Source organism: Schistocerca serialis, chromosome 4 (assembly GCF_023864345.2).
Source record: "Schistocerca serialis cubense isolate TAMUIC-IGC-003099 chromosome 4, iqSchSeri2.2, whole genome shotgun sequence".
In the NCBI taxonomy this organism is placed as follows: Eukaryota; Metazoa; Arthropoda; class Insecta; order Orthoptera; family Acrididae; genus Schistocerca; species Schistocerca serialis.
This window is the reverse complement of record NC_064641.1, coordinates 680,371,023-680,389,281: the sequence shown is the minus strand read 5'-3', so window position 1 is coordinate 680,389,281 and position 18,259 is coordinate 680,371,023. Positions and strand designations below refer to the sequence as shown.

At 41.3% G+C, this 18,259-nt stretch overlaps 1 protein-coding gene across 1 annotated transcript in view; it reads left to right on the top strand.

Moving 5' to 3' along the window:
- Positions 1–534: 534 nt before the first annotated feature.
- Positions 535–18,259, top strand: part of LOC126474167 (prohormone-1-like) — a 309,902-nt gene continuing 292,177 nt past the window's right edge. Inside the window, exon 1 of the mRNA XM_050101626.1 lies at positions 535–592. The gene's annotated coding sequence lies outside the window, so the exon portion shown is untranslated. The remainder of the gene's footprint in view (positions 593–18,259) is intronic.

Sequence of the window (18,259 nt, the reverse complement as noted above, 5' to 3'; positions counted from 1 at the left end):
AAAGTTCGACGAAACTATTAGACGTTTTGACGTCAAAATGTGCAGAACTTGACTGACAAAATCAAATGGCTCTGAGCACTATGGGGCTTAACTTAAAGATGATACGGTGTCTCGACAGCACTGCACTGGAGACGGGTGGCGGTATGTAATTTGTAACCCCGACGGGCTCATGGAAACGACAGTATTTCGGACTTCTTTTAAGGTGCTAAGTATGCCAATTACACCCATCAAAGACTGGGGAGAGGGAGGGAACACGTCACAGGACTGTAGCGCCAGCCGGCTAGCAATCTGCACTCGGATATCAAAGCGGGAAGCGCGGTTCCCGTTCCACGGGATATCTTCTCGCCGGCGGCGGCGCGAGCGCAACAGATGGACAGTTAAAAATCGCCGGCAGCCAATTACACGGGGGCGTCGGGACTGCGCGCGGCGGTGGCGGCGGCGGCTGGGGGCGGCGCCGCCCCTGGTGGGGGCGTCACGTGGCCGGCGGCGGCCTTTATAAGCGGGCGGCGTGCGCGGCTGGCCCCCACACGACCGCCGGCCGCCCCCAGATACGCTCCTCAGCGCTCTCTACTCTCTCGCAGCCAAGGCACAGGTGAGTGGCGCCGCGCCGCCCTGCGCTGCACTTTGCCGCGCCGCGACTCGCTGCCAGCCAACAATAAATGCAGTCTGCCCCAACAATTGTTTCACCGTCCACCACCTGCTGCCAGCCTAAGCTCTGGCAAATTATTAATAAAAGAAATTCGTTTCCTGTATGAGCCTGCGACCATTGTAAATACTTCGTGAATAAAACCCTCTACGACACTTAATACATTTCTTTATTTAGCTCGTCGTTTCGGCTACTACGTTGAGCAACGCAGAGCGTCATTGTCAATCAGAACCTGTAACTTGTTTTACAGACCCAGAGTTTTGACCTGACGATGGCGGTAGCCGAAATGTCGTAATAAATAAACAGATATATTAAGCGCTCCAGACAGTTTTATTCACAAACCTTTGCAATAGTACCCTAGACTGACTTCCGGTGGGGCATAACAACCTCCCAGCAGGCTATTTATTTGTCAGTCGGCACTGTTAGCTGGTTTTGAGGTTTTCTCATTCTCAAATTCGTGGTAGATGTGGATAAATCATTCACATAAGTTGTTGTATAAAACGAAAGTTACGTGTCAAGCTCAGAAATGTGTAGCGTGGTCGTCAGTGCAGCGTGTGCATTGAGGACCATACTACCCATATATGTACAAGGCATGTGACATTTGTTTTATTCAGCTCACTGTATCTATTATGAACTTGAGAATGAACAAAGCTAGAAAATGTGTAGCAGTGCTTAACAAAGCACCAGTTTAAAATAATAGCCTGGTGGAAAAAAGGCAATTCCTCAAAAAATAGTATACCCGTTTTCCGATAATTTTCGAGTGACATACGTTTTCTTGGTACTGGAGTGTACAGAATACCCCAAGAAATGTACATACTCAGTTCTCTCGTACTGAAAATGTAAGTTCCACAGCTAAACTTTGTCGTTCTTGTTTCATTCATTTAAATTTGATTCTCTGAGCCCAGTTTTCGGAGTCGGAGTCCCTATTCCCAAGCGCTCATTTTTGTAATCAGTAAAGCTTTCAAACTCGAACCAAAGCTTCGCTGATAACAAAAACGAGCCCTTGAGATGTGGGCTCCGACTCTGAAAACTAGGTTCGGAGAATCGTGTTTAAATAAATGAGACAAGAACGACAAATTTTAGCTGTTGAACCAAATACATCATCTGCTACCTAGTCTCAAATAGAATAAATAATGGAGAAGACCACGACAAACTTCCTTAACTGATTTGGAACTGACTCGACTGCAATACTTGTGAAACTTTTTATGTTACACACCCTACATTTGGAGCCGCAAGCTCCGTAACGACCTTTATTACTCGTTACTATACCATGAAACCGTTTTCAAATGTCCTAAAATACCTTTCAAGACTGAAAGTTTTCACAGTGATAGAGCGTAAAACTGTCTTTTGCCTTTGTGGTTGGAATCTTAGGTGTTTTATCATACCCAAAATTTTAGAATAACTTGTAATAAAAGGTGGTTACGTATTGAACCAGTTGTGGCATAACGTTGATCTTAAAAAGTATTATTGTCTCTGATAACCCATGTCCAAACAAAGAAACAGATGTTTCTCCTGTTCCACCATTTACTATAAAGTAAAGACTCTACAACACCCAAAAAATTAGTTAAGTAAAATGGTGAGATCTTAGAGCACACAACAAAAAATTTAAACTATGGTATGAGGCACTGACAGATGGTCTATTAAATATACCGCTTCTCTTACACCACATTGACAGTGGAGTGTTATTTTCTAAACAACAGTGAGTGAATATTGTTTCAGTATTTCTTACTATATTTAACAACGGATTTGTTCTCTATATAATTTGCACGAAACATTACAGAGTTAAATCATAGTTATACGCTGTTTCAGTCTGGTATAGGGTTAAACTATACATTTTACCTGTAATCTAGGTTACATATTATTCACTCAGTCTCGCATGTCATCATTTTTTAATTTCTTTGTTGTGTACTGTAAGATCCCATTGTATTTAGAATTTCCGGTACCACTTAATTGCTTCATGGCTGTATCTCTTTGTTTCATGGTTTACCAAAAGATGTGAGAAAGATATATAAAATACTAACACCAGTAAATGTGCTTGAAATCCGAAATGTAGACTGTATAGCATAAATAGATATGAAAGGCACAAGAAAAGTGTTTACTTAAGATTTTCTAACTGACAGACAAGTCAAAAATTGTACTAGTATACCAAGAAGCCAAAATTGTATCCTACAATAGACATTAGAAACTAAGTATTGTCCTAAAATACAATCCAGTCGCTTAACTTTGTGTATACATGTGAAAAATTTCGAATTCCGTTTGTTATAAAGATAAAATTGATCATCTTAATTCCAGTTTTGCACCAGTTCAGAATTTTGGTGCATTGCTAAGTAAAGAATATTCAAACACAAAAAACTGAGAATTAAAACTACAACGATTGTAGAATCTGTATTTGGTTATACACCAAAATGTGATAATGACACCTATCCGAAACAAAGAAAGCACTGCAACTTGAAAACAGAATCTTGGCTCGTATATAATAAAGTTTTGTGTAACGTAGGCAGAGTGTATGTTATGAAGTAATAATGAGTTAACTTCTTACGATAGGGATTCACAGTCATGTAGAATTATTTAAAGGGCATCATATTCACCGCTGACTGTAGAAATTATTTATTTCACGATTGTAATTTGGCCCTTTGGACCATTTTCAAGCAATAGTGTAAAAGATTTTGCTTCTACGCAAGTCGGATTTAAATATGTGCTGAAGCAAAATCTTTTGCAGGACTACCTGAAATGGGTCAAAGACCGAAATTGCAATTGTGGAATAAATAATTTCTACAGTCAGCGGCGATATGACGCCCTTTAAATATTGCAATGTTACAAAGAGAGCACACAGTCAACTTAGTTAAAGTCGTGGAAAGATAGAATGTTACTGTCGTTGACTGTGGTATTATATCTAAAATTGTACAGTTAACCATAACATTCGTATCTATCGATGTTTGAAACTTATAATTTTTTCAATAAGTGGATGCTAATTTTCGGAATTCGCAATGTCTGCAAAGAAGCAGAATAATATAACATACTTTAAATTTCCCCTCAAACAGGTGAGAAGACGATAAAGCGTGGCGAAATACTGGCAGCACGATTTCCTTTCAATTCTATTGCCACGCAAATATCGTTTAACGGGGCTTAGATTGTTGTCCAGCCCCTCACATTCAGATCATGTACCACAATATTGGCAAATTATTTCTCTGCATACATTAAATATCTGTATATCATTCTCCTCCGCTTTTCGAGAGGTTTTGCATATGGATTCAAGACCTCTCGAAAAGAGGAGTAGAATGATATAAAGATATTTAACGTATGCAGAGAAATGAAGTATCACTCCAATTTGGAAACTGAGACGTCTGTGTCACGGTAAGTAAAAAGAAAGATAGAAACGGCTACACGAGGAAAAACATCGTGCAATGAATATGCAATTCTGTTGGAAGCTTTTAACACTCAGAATCATCTGCGTTTTCATTTGCAAAGGCACTGCGCTGAGCAGCGAACTAATGTTGAGGCTTCGTCAGAAATGGCTATGGATGTACATGCTATTAGTCAGCATGCATAACACGTTTTGGAACTACGTACTAATACTGATAATGAATTAACACGTCAGTTTGTGTGTATGTATGTGTGTGTGTGTGTGTGTGTGTGTGTGTGTGTGTGTGTGTGTGTGTGGCTGGGCAGAATACGAGTTTGGTTTCAAAACCAACTTTTTTTTCTAGGGGGAGGGGAGGGGAAGGGGAGAAAATGAGGAGGAATTTTCCTTCCCTACTCCTAGCTGCGTACGCCCTCATTTCTAATGCAGTAGAAACACGTAATTGTCAGCAATCGGACACATTACTTCGACATATCGAACAATTAGTGACATACGAGGTGTGTCCATTGCTGTATTGGACACTTTACACATCTTATATCATGATGATTCCGCCAGGACCATTCTCTGCACTGCACTGCCGTGGATACCGTTTTCAGAAGCGAGCTGGACCAAGCTGATTCTAGCACAGGTAATCAAACTGCGTTCTTCCGCGTCAGTAGCCAGTCATACTGATAAGTTGGCAAACTGTCAGGCAAACATTTACTTCCAATGGTTGTCAGGAGGCGGAAATAGACTATTCTTGACCCTTTAAACACTTCTATTGTTGGTAATATGCAGCTGGTTTTAGAACTACATCTTCGCCGACGGACCACAGCTTCTACAGGTTCTGCCCCACGAAAGTTTCTTGTAGTTGCACAAATTATGAATTCTGTCGCTGGTATCAGCAATAACAAATTTGAGCATGTCCAAGCCTCCTCATCTTTTCCTGACATGGAATTTGGTATCTCAAAGAATGTCGAATCATGTCCATAACTGTCCCAGATTGGTATCTAGTATCACTAGAATTCTACTACAAGAACCTAAGGGTAGATGGTCTAAACACTTTTAGTTGTGAATTCTTTTCCTTAATTTTGGTTTCACCACAGTTACTTTAACATTCAGGTGGACTATAATATTGCAGTATTGGTAACATCTACATACAAACAATTAAGATCTTTATGTCAGGTAAAATCTTTGGCGTCTAGTCTAACAAGCTAGATTTTTATTGATAAAGAATGAAGCAGTAATTGGCATACGAAACTATTTCAATGTTAACCTCATGACATTACTGACATTCATTACTGAAATTTTCAGTACGTTGCTAAATGTACATGTTAACTATCTGCAGTGAAACATTTATGTTTCTGCTAGTTTATAAGCCAAGATATTGAGATGCGAAGATGCAGTTTTTCAGGTCGTACAGTTTACGTTAAACTACATGTGAGTTTCGATACTTTATTCAGGCTACCGAGCGAGGTGGCGCAGTGGTTAGCACACTGGACTCGCATTCGGGAGGACGACGGTTCAATCCCGTCTCCAGCCATCCTGATTTAGGTTTTCCGTGATTTCCCTAAATCGTTTCAGGCAAATGCCGGGATGGTTCCTTTGAAAGGGCACGGCCGATATCCTTCCCCATCCTTCCCTAACCCGAGCTTGCGCTCCGTCTCTAATGACCTCGTTGTCGACGGACGTTAAACACCACTAACCTAACCTTTATTCAGGCAAGCGAATCTAGTAATTATATGAAAATTTTATACCTGACATCGCCTGGTGTCCACCTGTTCCTTATCCAATATCTGCCTAACTGTTATGCAGGCTGATTCTGTGATGACGTTACAAACAAAAGGAAAGACGATATCATTTTGAGGTAAGGGATCCTCGTCTGCTAACGACCGAGTCGAAAGTTATAAGTGAAAACTGCTCTGATAAATCCGACACATTTATCGGTACTGTTGCTGGTGGGATTTTAAGGCAGACAACTTTCAGAGGCGGCAGTGTGGACCTAAACAGGAATAATATGTCTAGTAAAAATAGGCTGTAAAATGCATACGAACACTTGTTCACTTTCTCTGTAACACATAGCTTCTACTGATCAAGTGCCAATTTGTCTTAAGGTATGCATTTTAGAGCCAATATTTTGTGGACTTTTTTCCTGTTTTGTCCATACTACCACCTCTGAAAGTTGCCTACCCTAGAACCCTACAAACTCAGCAACAACACTACTGGTACATGTATTGCACTGTCAGATGTATCAGAACGATATTCATTTACAACCTTCGAATCGGTCGTTTCCGCATCAGCATTCCTTATCTCAAACTGATACCGTTACCATGACACCTGAAAATTTGTAATATCATCACGGAATCAACGAAACTTTTCGGAATGCAAGTGAACAACAAATGCAACGACACTGATCTTGCTGCATCCAACGGTTAGAGTTCTTTTAATAGCTTCTGATTTACTGTTGATCTAACTTCGTAATCTAATGATTTTAAATGAAAATATACTGAAAAATGTTGACCACATTCGTAATTCATTCATCTGAAATTTGTTGCTTGTTTTCTTGTGATTCTCACTCAGATATTTACGAGTGTTACTACGGTTGTTTTATATGCTTAGGGCCCACTGCCCGTTAAGACATACTTGATGATTTTTAGAATCTGACGACATGAATATTAAACAAATTGGCCAAAAAACCTGAGACAGCGAAACAAAGAAGCACACTAAAAACTTCCTTCATAATGCGTTTAATGTCCATCCATAACAAACAATATTGCTTAAATGCTTCCACGATCAGATAGATAAATACGAAGTGGCAACTTTTCTAACGAATTACTTACAGCTGCAGCACATTTGGGTTTGCAATATTATCCTCCGAAGGATCGGCGTAGTTTATAACTCTGAATCTTGGTACGGTTATCTAGTAACAACAGCGCACCACAGATTTCATCTATTGACGCGCAGGAATAATATGAACATAATAAAAGAATATGTTAACAGCTATTGGGGAATCCTGTTCCTTATCTGTCATCACAATATTAATAAAACGGTAATCACGACTAGACTCGTGTTTATGAATGCTATAATATATATTAATTGCTAGGAAATATTTTCATTGAAATACTAATGGATTTCAGAATTACGATGCTGCTCTGTTTTAGTGATGTTCCTTCGTTCCCTTATGACAGAAAATTTAGCAGCCATCCGCAAGTGGCGTATGTGATCCCCAGACATCACTTTACACGTAACAGATACAACTGTTCCGTCAGTTACCATGACTCATTTGTAACTATAGCAGAGTAGCAGTTCCAACACGCACAAAAGCAACGTGTGTGGTAACTGCGACGATAAAGGAGATGACAGCGTAAATGTCATTCATCAAACGCCTGGAGAGATGAGAACTGTGTGCCGCGTCGAGATTCGAACCTGCGAGTCTCGGTCCGCCTCAAAGTTTTAATCTTCCAGAAAGTGTCAGCGCACACTCTTCTGCAGAGCGAAAAATTCGTTCTGGTGTGCTATTTATGAATATGTAACGAGCAAGTACTGTTGTGCGACTCACCATAATTTGCAAATCGCTTGTCTTTAATTGAAATAATGTTTTAAAAATATACATTCAACCTTACTGCGATTCTAATAATGTTATACGGATCAGCGATGCGTTTGCTACTATAGATGGCGAAGAAGCTGAAAACAATACCCAGTCTAATGAAACTTCGTGAAGTATACTTAACGAATACGTTTAATTTGTCATTTCACGCCATGTATACTTTTGTTATTCTTGTGATGCTCAGCCGAACTCACAATTAGCTATTCTGCTATAAATTATAACGCCGTTACAAGCGTTTGCGCTTGTACGTAGGAGCAATTTGAACAAAAATTTCTGAAAGTTCGACGCCATCAAATATTTTAAAAACTTCGGCTTGTGGGTAATTAAATACGGCGGTTACGTTTTTGCGCTCGCACTTGAGAACATTTTTGAGACTGTTGTTACAATCACGCACAACGTTTTGTATCTGTCAAGTAGCATGATAATAATTCCCGTCACAAACAAAATGTATCTGATAAACCTGCTCGTATAGCGTAACGCACATTGCGGTATCTTACGGGAGCGGAAGGTGAGAGCAGCCGTTGATTTGATACACCGGCCACCCTGTGTGTGGCCTTTAGGAGATTTCTCTCACTCCTTTAAAGAAATGGACTGGTCCCCAATCTCCACCTCAGAAAATACGGTACACGAACAGTTAACTGCCGTAACTAGTAGAGAACAAATAAAATTGTACAGCTGTTGGCAAAAATATATATAAGCTAATATAAATAAAATGTCCCAAATCATGAAAACAGTGCAGTGGACCAGTGGGACCTTTACCACAGGGTAAAAGCTAGGAAAGAGAGAGGCAAGGTTTTTTCCTCTTTATTGTAAGATAGCGTGAGTTTTGCATCAGAGGGCGGCAATGTTCCTTTCTCGCAGCACAGCCTTCTTTATCTGTGTCAGCTGAGCGCCAGCAGTTACGTTTAATACTGGTACTTTGTTAATTTCCCGTCCCATCTTTTTCGTAGGTAGTGAAACGCAAGTGGCGTTTCGCTTGGACAGTTATTCACAATGACTAGATGATGTGAACCGAAGACGAGTAAACAAGGACAACGAGACTGAATGCAAAACTGGGACTCCGTGACCCTCCAACCGGAATTTTAAATTTCTAACGTGGAATCATCAAACACTAAATTATTAGGCTAAAAGCTTCAACATTCCCTATGTCGAGACCAAAGCCCAGTACATTTCAAAAAGTCAAATTTCCGTAAGACTCTCAGGTGTTAGTCATTTATTCAAACGAAACTCAGTTTCCTCGCAATGATAATTTTAATTTTAATTTGATATTTATCAGACACCAGCCGCTTTCGAGACAATATTGTCTCAATCCAGATATCTATTACGGCGTGCATCATATGTCGAATGCCGTAGATATTACATCTGCCCTTCCATCAACGGAAGCCCTTAAAGTATGTCTGCAACACTTTGGTACTTCGTGTTAAACACCGTCTGCTCTCGGCATACGCTCTCTCTCTCTCTCTGTAACTCTCTCTCTCTCTCTGTCTATCTGCGCAGAGAGCAGAGGGTGTTTAAAACGAATTGTCAAACTGTGTTGCAGGCGCGTTGTAGGGCCTTCCTTCATGGAAGGACAGCCATAGTACCTACGGCATTCGATACATGAAGCACACCTAACAGCTACTTAAATAGATTGTATATCCATGGATTAAATATCAATGAATAACTAAGAATGGATATTTATTTTGAACATCCCTCACACATTCGTAAATTTGCTTCACTGAGGACGTCTCTGAATGGCTTAGAGGGCCAAGGTGTCGCACTGGTCAACAGACTTATTTCACTATAGCTGGAGCTGGGTACAATTCTTCGTGCATATATCACGATTTATGTTTCCCGTGATTTTATGGGATGGTTCCCTTGAAGACGGCCCAGGGACGCACCCGAATTCATCCCTATTCCTTTCTGCTCCAGCATTGAGCTAATGACCTCGTAGTCGACGCGATGTTAAAATCTTAAAAAAAAAAATTTCCATCGGTGGGTCTTTACACCGTAATCTCTCACTCAATTTTTCGAATAATTTTCTGAAATTTGCTTACATTCTATTCTTGTTAGTTTCATGGTGTAAACACTTAGTTTGTGAAGTTTTATTCTGAGTTAGTGAACCTGAGATTATATTTTTCTTTCTATATTTACTGTTAATACAACTGTTTACACACGTACGTTTGAATGCCTGGTAATATCTCGCTCATTATTCAGATGTTTCGAAAATGCTACTATTTGAATTCTGACTTTAAAGGGCTTCCCAAAATAACTGGCGTCTACGTCAGGGAGATTTTTTCGATATGTTAGAACCCATTCTTACTTCCGTACTCGACCATTTGGAAGGACGTGCCGTATTCAAGCGCATTCCCCATATTTATAACGAACGACTGCATGACTCCTTTGAAAAAAGCGGAGTTAATTCCTAGTCCATGCTTCTTCAGCTCAAGTTTCTGTGCTCATTCATGTAGAAGATACACACTTCCAAAATCGGATGAATCATTTTTAAACATCCTGTTTCACAGCAACAGCAGCGTTCGTCGATGTCAGACGGCGAAAGATGTTCGAAATTCTGAGAAAATTAGTGGTAAGCTATAGGGAAAGATGGATAATATACAATATGTACAAGAACCAAGAGGGAACAACAAGCCAGCCGGCCGAGGTGGCCGTGCGGTTAAAGGCGCTGCAGTCTGGAACCGCAAGACCGCTATGGTCGCAGGTTCGAATCCTGCCTCGGGCATGGATGTTTGTGATGTCCTTAGGTTAGTTAGGTTTAACTAGTTCTAAGTTCTAGGGGACTAATGACCTCAGCAGTTGAGTCCCATAGTGCTCAGAGCCATTTGAACCATTTTTTGAACAACAAGCCTGGAACAGAAAGAAAGAAACGTTTGGATCAAAAAGCGTGTAACACATGGATGTAGTCTTTCGCTCCTTCTCTTCAATCTGTACATCGAAGAAGCAATGACTGAAATAAATGCAAGGTTTAAGATGGTGATTAAAATTCAAGGTGAACGGATATCAGTAATAGAATTCGCTGGTGGCATTGATATCCACAGTGAAAATGAAGAAGAATTACAGAATTTGTTGACTGTAATGGACGTTCTAATGAGTACAGATTGAAAGTAACTCGAAGAGAAACGAAAGTAATGCGAAGTAGCAGAAATGAGAACAATGTGTAACTGGAATGAGATTTTCACTCTGCAGCGGAGTGTGTGCTGATATGAAACTTCCTGACAAATTAAAACTGTGTACCGGAGCGAGACTCAAACTCGGGACCTTTGCCTTTCACGGGCAAGTGCTCTACCAACTTTTTTTCCCATTTTTGTTCGGTATTGTTGATTGCGTTTGGTCTGGGCGGACGTCACAAGACCTCCGTTCAAGATGATCGTTGATTCCTTTACTCAGTTTTTTTTTTTTTTATGACGGAACACGCTGAGCATCAACTGAGCTACCCAAGCACGACTCACGACCCGTCCTCACAGCTTTAAATCTGCCAGTACCTCGTCTCCTACCTTCCAAACTTTACAGAAGCTCTTCTGCGAAACTTGCAGAACTAGCACTCCTGGAACAAAGGATATTGCGGAGACATGGCTTAGCCACTGCCTAGGGGATGTTTCCAGAATGAGATTTTCACTCTGCAGTGGAGTGTGCGCTGATATGAAACTTCCTAACGGATTAAAACTGTGTGCCGGACCGAGACTCGAACTCAGGACTTTTGCCTTTCGCGGGCAACATCAGAAGTATACGAAGCAAAATAATCCATGAGGGAGGAAGTAAAATTGACACAAAAAGCAGATCAGCACTGGCAGAAAGAGCATTCCTGGTCAAGAGAAGTCTTCTAGTATCAAACATGGGCCTTATTTGAAGAAGAAATTTATTCTGAGATTGTACGTTTGGAGCAACGCATAGCATGGTACTGATACATGTACTTGAGATGTGGTGTTACAAAAGAATATTGAAAATTACGTAGACTGGTAAGATGAGGAATGAGGAATTCCACCTTGGAATCGGTGTGGGAAACACTGACAGGAAGAACAGACAGGATGATAGGACATCTGTTAAGACATCGTGGAATAACCTCAGTGGTACTAGAGAGAGGAGAGGTGTAGAGAGTGCAACCTGTAGGAAAGAGATTGGAATACATGCAGCAAATAATTAAGGAAGCAGGCTGCAAGTGCTACGCTGACGTGAAGAGAGTGGCAGAGGAAAGGAGTGCTTGGCAGGCCGCACCAAACGAGTCAGAAGACTGATGACGCTAGCAAATAAATAAATAAGTGAATAAAATCATAGCAACATTCGAGAATGTGTTGGGCAGCCGTTCTTCAAAAACTTCTAGAGTTATTGCTACAAGTACCAAGCGCTATACTTTCAAGATTTTATTGGATGACACTAGATCCATTTTCGAGTGTGAGTCATGCCTCGTAAAAGCAACAGATTTTACATTTCTTTATAAATGTAATTGTCGTGTGATACTGCTGGCTATGATATTCCACGGAGTGGGTTCACCAGCTGTCGGAAAGTGTTTTCTGCCTCCGCACACACTGGTCGCTTTCCTTGAGGATATGTGAGACATGTGTCGTACGTGTAGGCACAGAGTGTACGTAAATGTTACGGAAGTAGTGTAGTGTTACTTCGGATTTGCATGACGATGGTGATGAGAGAGGACGTAGCCTACTCCTCTCCACATCCAACAGACGAATCATCGTCACCAGTGTCCCATGCACCCACTTCATGAGACACTGTGGCGAAAGGTTTGGAATTTAATCCAGGACATCGGCGCAAAGGCCGCTGATCAAGAACGTTACGGCACCACCTTTTCTACCCTTGCCGATCGATTTCTGGTAGTAAAATCATCAGGATTCTTTTGTAAAGATCAAACTTCACGTTAGAAACGTCGTGTCAGTTTCTTCGACAGTGACATGGTGAGGGTCGGTTTATAATGTCAGCAGAAGGAGAACGGGGAAAGAATTAGTCGTGCCTTTTCAAAGGAACCATCCAGGCATTTGTGTTACACGATTCACGGGAATGACTATAAAGTCGGAGACCAGCGGGGGATATGATTGTGCCGAATGTGTGTACAGCGTATTAACCACCGCCCAATCTCGCTCAGATACAACATTTTAAACCAAATGATCAAGTGAGGAGGTAAAAATTAGCTTTACCATATCGAGGAAACAACCATGGCTTTCATATCCATGAGCTGAGTAAACCGATTAAAGCCAGGTTGAGAGGTTTTCAAAACTGCTACTAATAAGCGAAATGTTACCTTCATACATAAGTAACAAGATTATTAAACCGAAAAACATAATTGTTGGAGTTACTTATTCGGTAACAGAAAATTTGATTGACCATCTTCGGGCATATACTGACGTAGAATACATAAACGTCGATGTAATGAAATTATGTTGGCGAAGTATGTGATAGCAAAATTTGTGCAGCCCACAATTATTTATTTACTTATTTATTGAGTTGTTTTCATTGCAAGATTAGGGACTTAATCTCGTCTCTTGCATCGCATGAGACACCTTACCACTTACAGTGTTGACATACATGTTTTTAAGTGACTATTAGAAGAAATGAACCGGGGCACGATCCCAGTTGCAGGTCACTTATCTAACGCCTTCCAAGAGCATTAAAAATTTTATGTTCATTACTTCGCACAGTTATTGACAGAGGAGGAGGAGGAGATTAGTGTTTAACGTCCCGTCGACAACGAGGTCATTAGAGACGGAGCGCAAGCTCGGGTGAGGGAAGGATGGGGAAGGAAATCGGCCGTGCCCTTTCAAAGGAACCATCTCGGCATTTGCCTGAAGCGATTTAGGGAAATCACGGAAAATCTAAATGAGGATGGCCGGAGACGGGATTGAACCGTCGTCCTCCCGAATGCGAGTCCAGTGTGCTAACCACTGCGGTTATTGACAGAATATAAAAATTTAAAATGCTGTCATTATCTACTTATTAAGACCAACACATACTTAGAAAAAAGTGTGTATATGTGTGTTGAGGCACCGTAATTCACGGCACGCAAATTACCCAGACTATATTCGTCCTGTATTTGGGAAAGAGGCCAAAGGTCTTGCTGCAGCGGGAACACCGGTTCCCGTCAGCTGAACTAAGTTAATCGCTGTCGGGCTGGGCTAGCGCTTGGATGGGTGACGGTCACGTCTGCCGAGCGCTGTCGGCTAGTGGCGTGCACTCAGCCCTTGTGAGACCAACTGAGGAGCTAGGTGACTCAGAAGTAGCGGCTCTGCTCACGAAAACCGACAGCGGCTGGGAAAGCGGTGTGCTGACCATATACACCTAAATATCCGCACCCAGTGATGTCTATCGACAGATGATGACATGGCGGTCGGTCGGTATCGTTGAGCCTTCCGAGGCCTGTCGGGGAGGAGTTTAGTTTCTAGTTTTTATTTGAGAAAGAGGCCACTTAGCATCCTCCAACAAAATGTACACGTAATTTCGAAACTTAACGAAACATTTTCTCGCCGTCATTCCACAGAAAATTATGACTAGAAAAAAGTTTATCACTTAATATATTTTCGCTCTTAATGCTGCAAAACGGGAGCCTCACCCTTAACGTTTCACTTTATTACTTCTTTACTACTAACTCTATTCGTAACACATTTTTCATACAGTATCGACATGAAATTCTATCACTGCAAGAGAGACAGGAAATCGATTCTTTAAAGAATCGAGTGTGGCGACTTACTGGTATTAAACTTAATGGGAGCAGATACCAATTACAAGCCTCTCATACAACATAATCGATCTGGTCGTAAGTAAGGAAGATTTACAAGCTTTGGTTCAAAGATATGGGTAGCATACAAAGCACAAAATGATGCTGAACGATAGACAAAGCAAAGACGAACGTGCGAAGAGAGCAAAAAACTGGGAATAACACCGTAGTGGAAGCAGTGAAGGAACTGTCGTCCAGGAAGCAAGATTATATGTGATGCCCTAACGGAAGTGGATATCACAAGAAGATTGACATATTCGAATGGCTCTGAGCACTATGGGACTCAACTGCTGAGGTCATTAGTCCCCTAGAACTTAGAACTAGTTAAACCTAACTAACCTAAGGACATCACAAACATCCATGCCCGAGGCAGGATTCCAACCTGCGACCGTAGCGGTCTTGCGGTTCCAGACTGCAGCGCCTTTAACCGCACGGCCACTTCGGCCGGCCATATCCGAAGAAAACATTCTTCAACTACATATGTCTAATGATACCTATATCAAACAGCCTATTTGTGTGGAAAAAGTTCCTGTAGATGTGTGCCTGTTCCCCAGAGATGTACGGAAGTGAAACGAGAACCATCAGGAATATGGGTTAGAAGAAACTGACAGCAAATAAATGTGATGCTATCGAAGAATGTTAAAAAAGAAATAAGGCAGTGCTAAAATCAATAGGTGAGGAAAGAAGTCTGTGGAAATTTCTTACTAGAAGAAGGAGGAGGTTAGTGGGACATATGCTACGACGTTCAGGAATGGTACAGAAAAAGCAATAGTTGACAAAACTGGGAGAGACAGATAAAGACTAATATACAAAAGAGTTTGTATATGATATTGGGTGCTGTACTGACTCCTGAATCACTTTCGTATATACCAGGTGATCAAACAGTCAGTATAAATTTGAAAACTTAATAAACCACGTAATAATGTAGATAGAGAGGTAAAAATTGACACACATGCTTGGAATGACATGGGGGTTTATTAGAACCAAAGAAAAACAAAGGTCACAAAATGTCCAACAGATAGCACTGGACAGCAAAACGTCAGTGACTGCGCATAACAATCGTCATGCTTGGCCTCCCAGGTCCCCAGACCTCAGTCCGTGCGATTATTGGCTTTGGGGTTACCTGAAGTCGCAAGTGTATCGTGATCGACCGATATCTATAGGGATGCTGAAAGACAACATCCGACGCCAATGCCTCACCATAACTCTAGACATGCTTTACAGTGCTGTTCAAAACATTATTCCTCGACTACAGCTATTGTTGAGGAATAATGGTGGACGTATTGAGAATTTCCTGTAAAGAACATCATCTTTGCTTTGTCTTACTTTGTTATGCTAATTATTGCTATTCTGATCAGATGAAGCGCCATCTGTCGGACATTTTTTTAGCTTTTGTATTTTTTTGGTTCTAATAAAACCCCATGTCGTACCAAGCATGTATGTCAATTTGTACCTCTCTGCCTACATTATTCCGTGATTTATTCAGTTTTCAAATTTATACTGACTTTTTGATCGCCCGGTATATAAAGGGTGGTCCATTGATCGTGACCGGGCCAAATATCTCAAGAAATAAGCGTCAAAGGAAAAAACTACAAAGAACGAAACTCGTCTAGCTTGAAGGGGGAAACCAGATGGCGCTATGGTTGGCCCGCTAGACGGCGCTGCCATAGGTCAAACGGATATAACTGCGTTTTTTTAAATAGGAACCCCCATTTTTTATTACATATTCGTGTAGTACGTAAAGAAATATGAATGTTTTAGTTGGACCACTTTTCCGCTTTGTGATAGATGGCACTGTAATAGCCACAAACATATGGCTCACAATTTTAGACGAACAGTTGGTAACAGGTAGATTTTTTAAATTAAAATACAGAACGTAGGTACGTATGAACGTATTATTTCTGTTGTTCCTATGTGATACATGCACTTTTGTGAACTTATCATTTCTGAGAACGCATGCTGTTACAGCGTGATTACCTGTAAATACCACATTAATGCATTTGGCAGTACGTGTAACGACATTCGTATCAACGGCGTGTAATTCGCCTTCCGTAATGTTCGCACATGCATTGACAATGCGCTGAAGCATGTTGTCAGGAGTTGTCGATGGATTACGGTAGCAAATATCCTTCAACTTTCACCACAGAAAGAAATACGGGGACGTCAGATCCGGTGAACGTGCGGGCCTTGGTATGGTGCTTCGACGACCAATCCACCTGTCATGAAATATGCTATTCAGTACCACTTCAACCGCACGCGAGCTATGTGCCGGACATCCATCATGTTGGAAGTACATCGCCATTCTGTCATGCAGTGAAACATCTTGTAGCAACATCGGTAGAACATTACGTAGAAAATCAGCATACACTGCACCATTTAGATTGCCATCGATAAAATGGGGGCCAATTATCCTTCCTCCCATAATGCTGCACCATACATTAACCCGCCAAGGTCGCTGATGCTCCACTTGTCGCAGCCATCGTTGATTTTCCGTTGCCCAATAGTGCATATTATGCCGGTTTACGTTACTGCCGTTGGTGAATGACGCTACGTCGCTAAATAGAACGCGTGCAAAAAATCTGTCATCGTCCCGTAATTTCTCTTGTGTCCAGTGGCAGAACTGTACACGAAGTTCAGAGTCGTCGCCAAGCAATTCCTGGTGCACAGAAATATGGTACGGGTGCAATTGATGTTGATGCAACATTCTCAACACCGACGTTTTTGAGATTCCCGATACTCGCGCAATTTGTCTGCTACTGATGTGCGGATTAGCCGCGACAGCAGCTAACACCTACTTGGGCATCATCACTTGTTTCCGGTCGTGGTTGACGTTTCACATGTGGCTGAACACTTCCTGTTTCCTTAAATAACGTAGCTATCCGGCGAACGGTCCGGACACTTGGATGATGCCGTCCAGGATACCGAGCAGCATATATAGCACACGTCCATTGGGCATTTTGATCACAATAGCCATACATCAACACGATATCGACCTTTTCCGCAATTGGTAAATGGTCCATTTTAACATGGGTAATGTATCAAGAAGCAAATACCGTCCGCACTGGCGGAATGTTACGTGATACCACGTACTTATACGTTTGTGACTGTTACAGCACCATCTACCACAAAGCGAAAAAAGTGGTCCAACTAAAACATTAATATTTCTTTAAGTACTATACGAATATGTAATAAAAACGGGGGTTCCTATTTAAAAAAGGGCAGTTGATATCCGTTTGACCTATGGCAGCGCCATCTAGCGGGCCAACCATAGCGCCATATGGTTTCCCCCTTCAAGCTAGACGAGTTTCGTTCTTTGTAGTGTTTTCGTGTTATGCTTATTTCGTGAGATATTTGGCCCGGTCACTATCAGTGAACCACTCTGTATATGAATCATATTTTTCATCTCTGTAATAAATGTTCGGATATCTTCGTTTATGGAGTTGTTATCTGATCTAGCTTCCAAACAAAGTTTAACCATCGCCCATATACAGAATGCAGTTAAAATATGAGAGTTTGGAAGATGTTTTAATATTAGTAAATATTAGAATAAGAGCCCTAACACTCACATGTAATACTATGTGTATAGTATTGTGCCTTACGCGTTCTCTTCGCGGCCGAAGTGGCCGAGTGGTTCTGGGCGCTTCAGTCCGGAACCGCGCTGCTGCTACGGTCGCAGGTTCGAATCCTGCCTCGGGCATGGATCTGCGTGATGTTCTTAGGTTAGTTAGGTTTAAGTAGTTCTAAGTCTAGAGGACTAATGACCTTAGATGTTAAGTCCCATAGTGCTTAGAGCCATTTGTACCATTTTTTTCGTTCTCTTCATAACATTCTGTTGGTGTCCTAAAACACTTAATTCGAGTCATTGCTGACCTATGACACAAGATGGTAGGTTTTTTATGTTTCCAGTTAGAACGCCGAAATTGACAATGCTGGTGATTTTTCTGACACCGA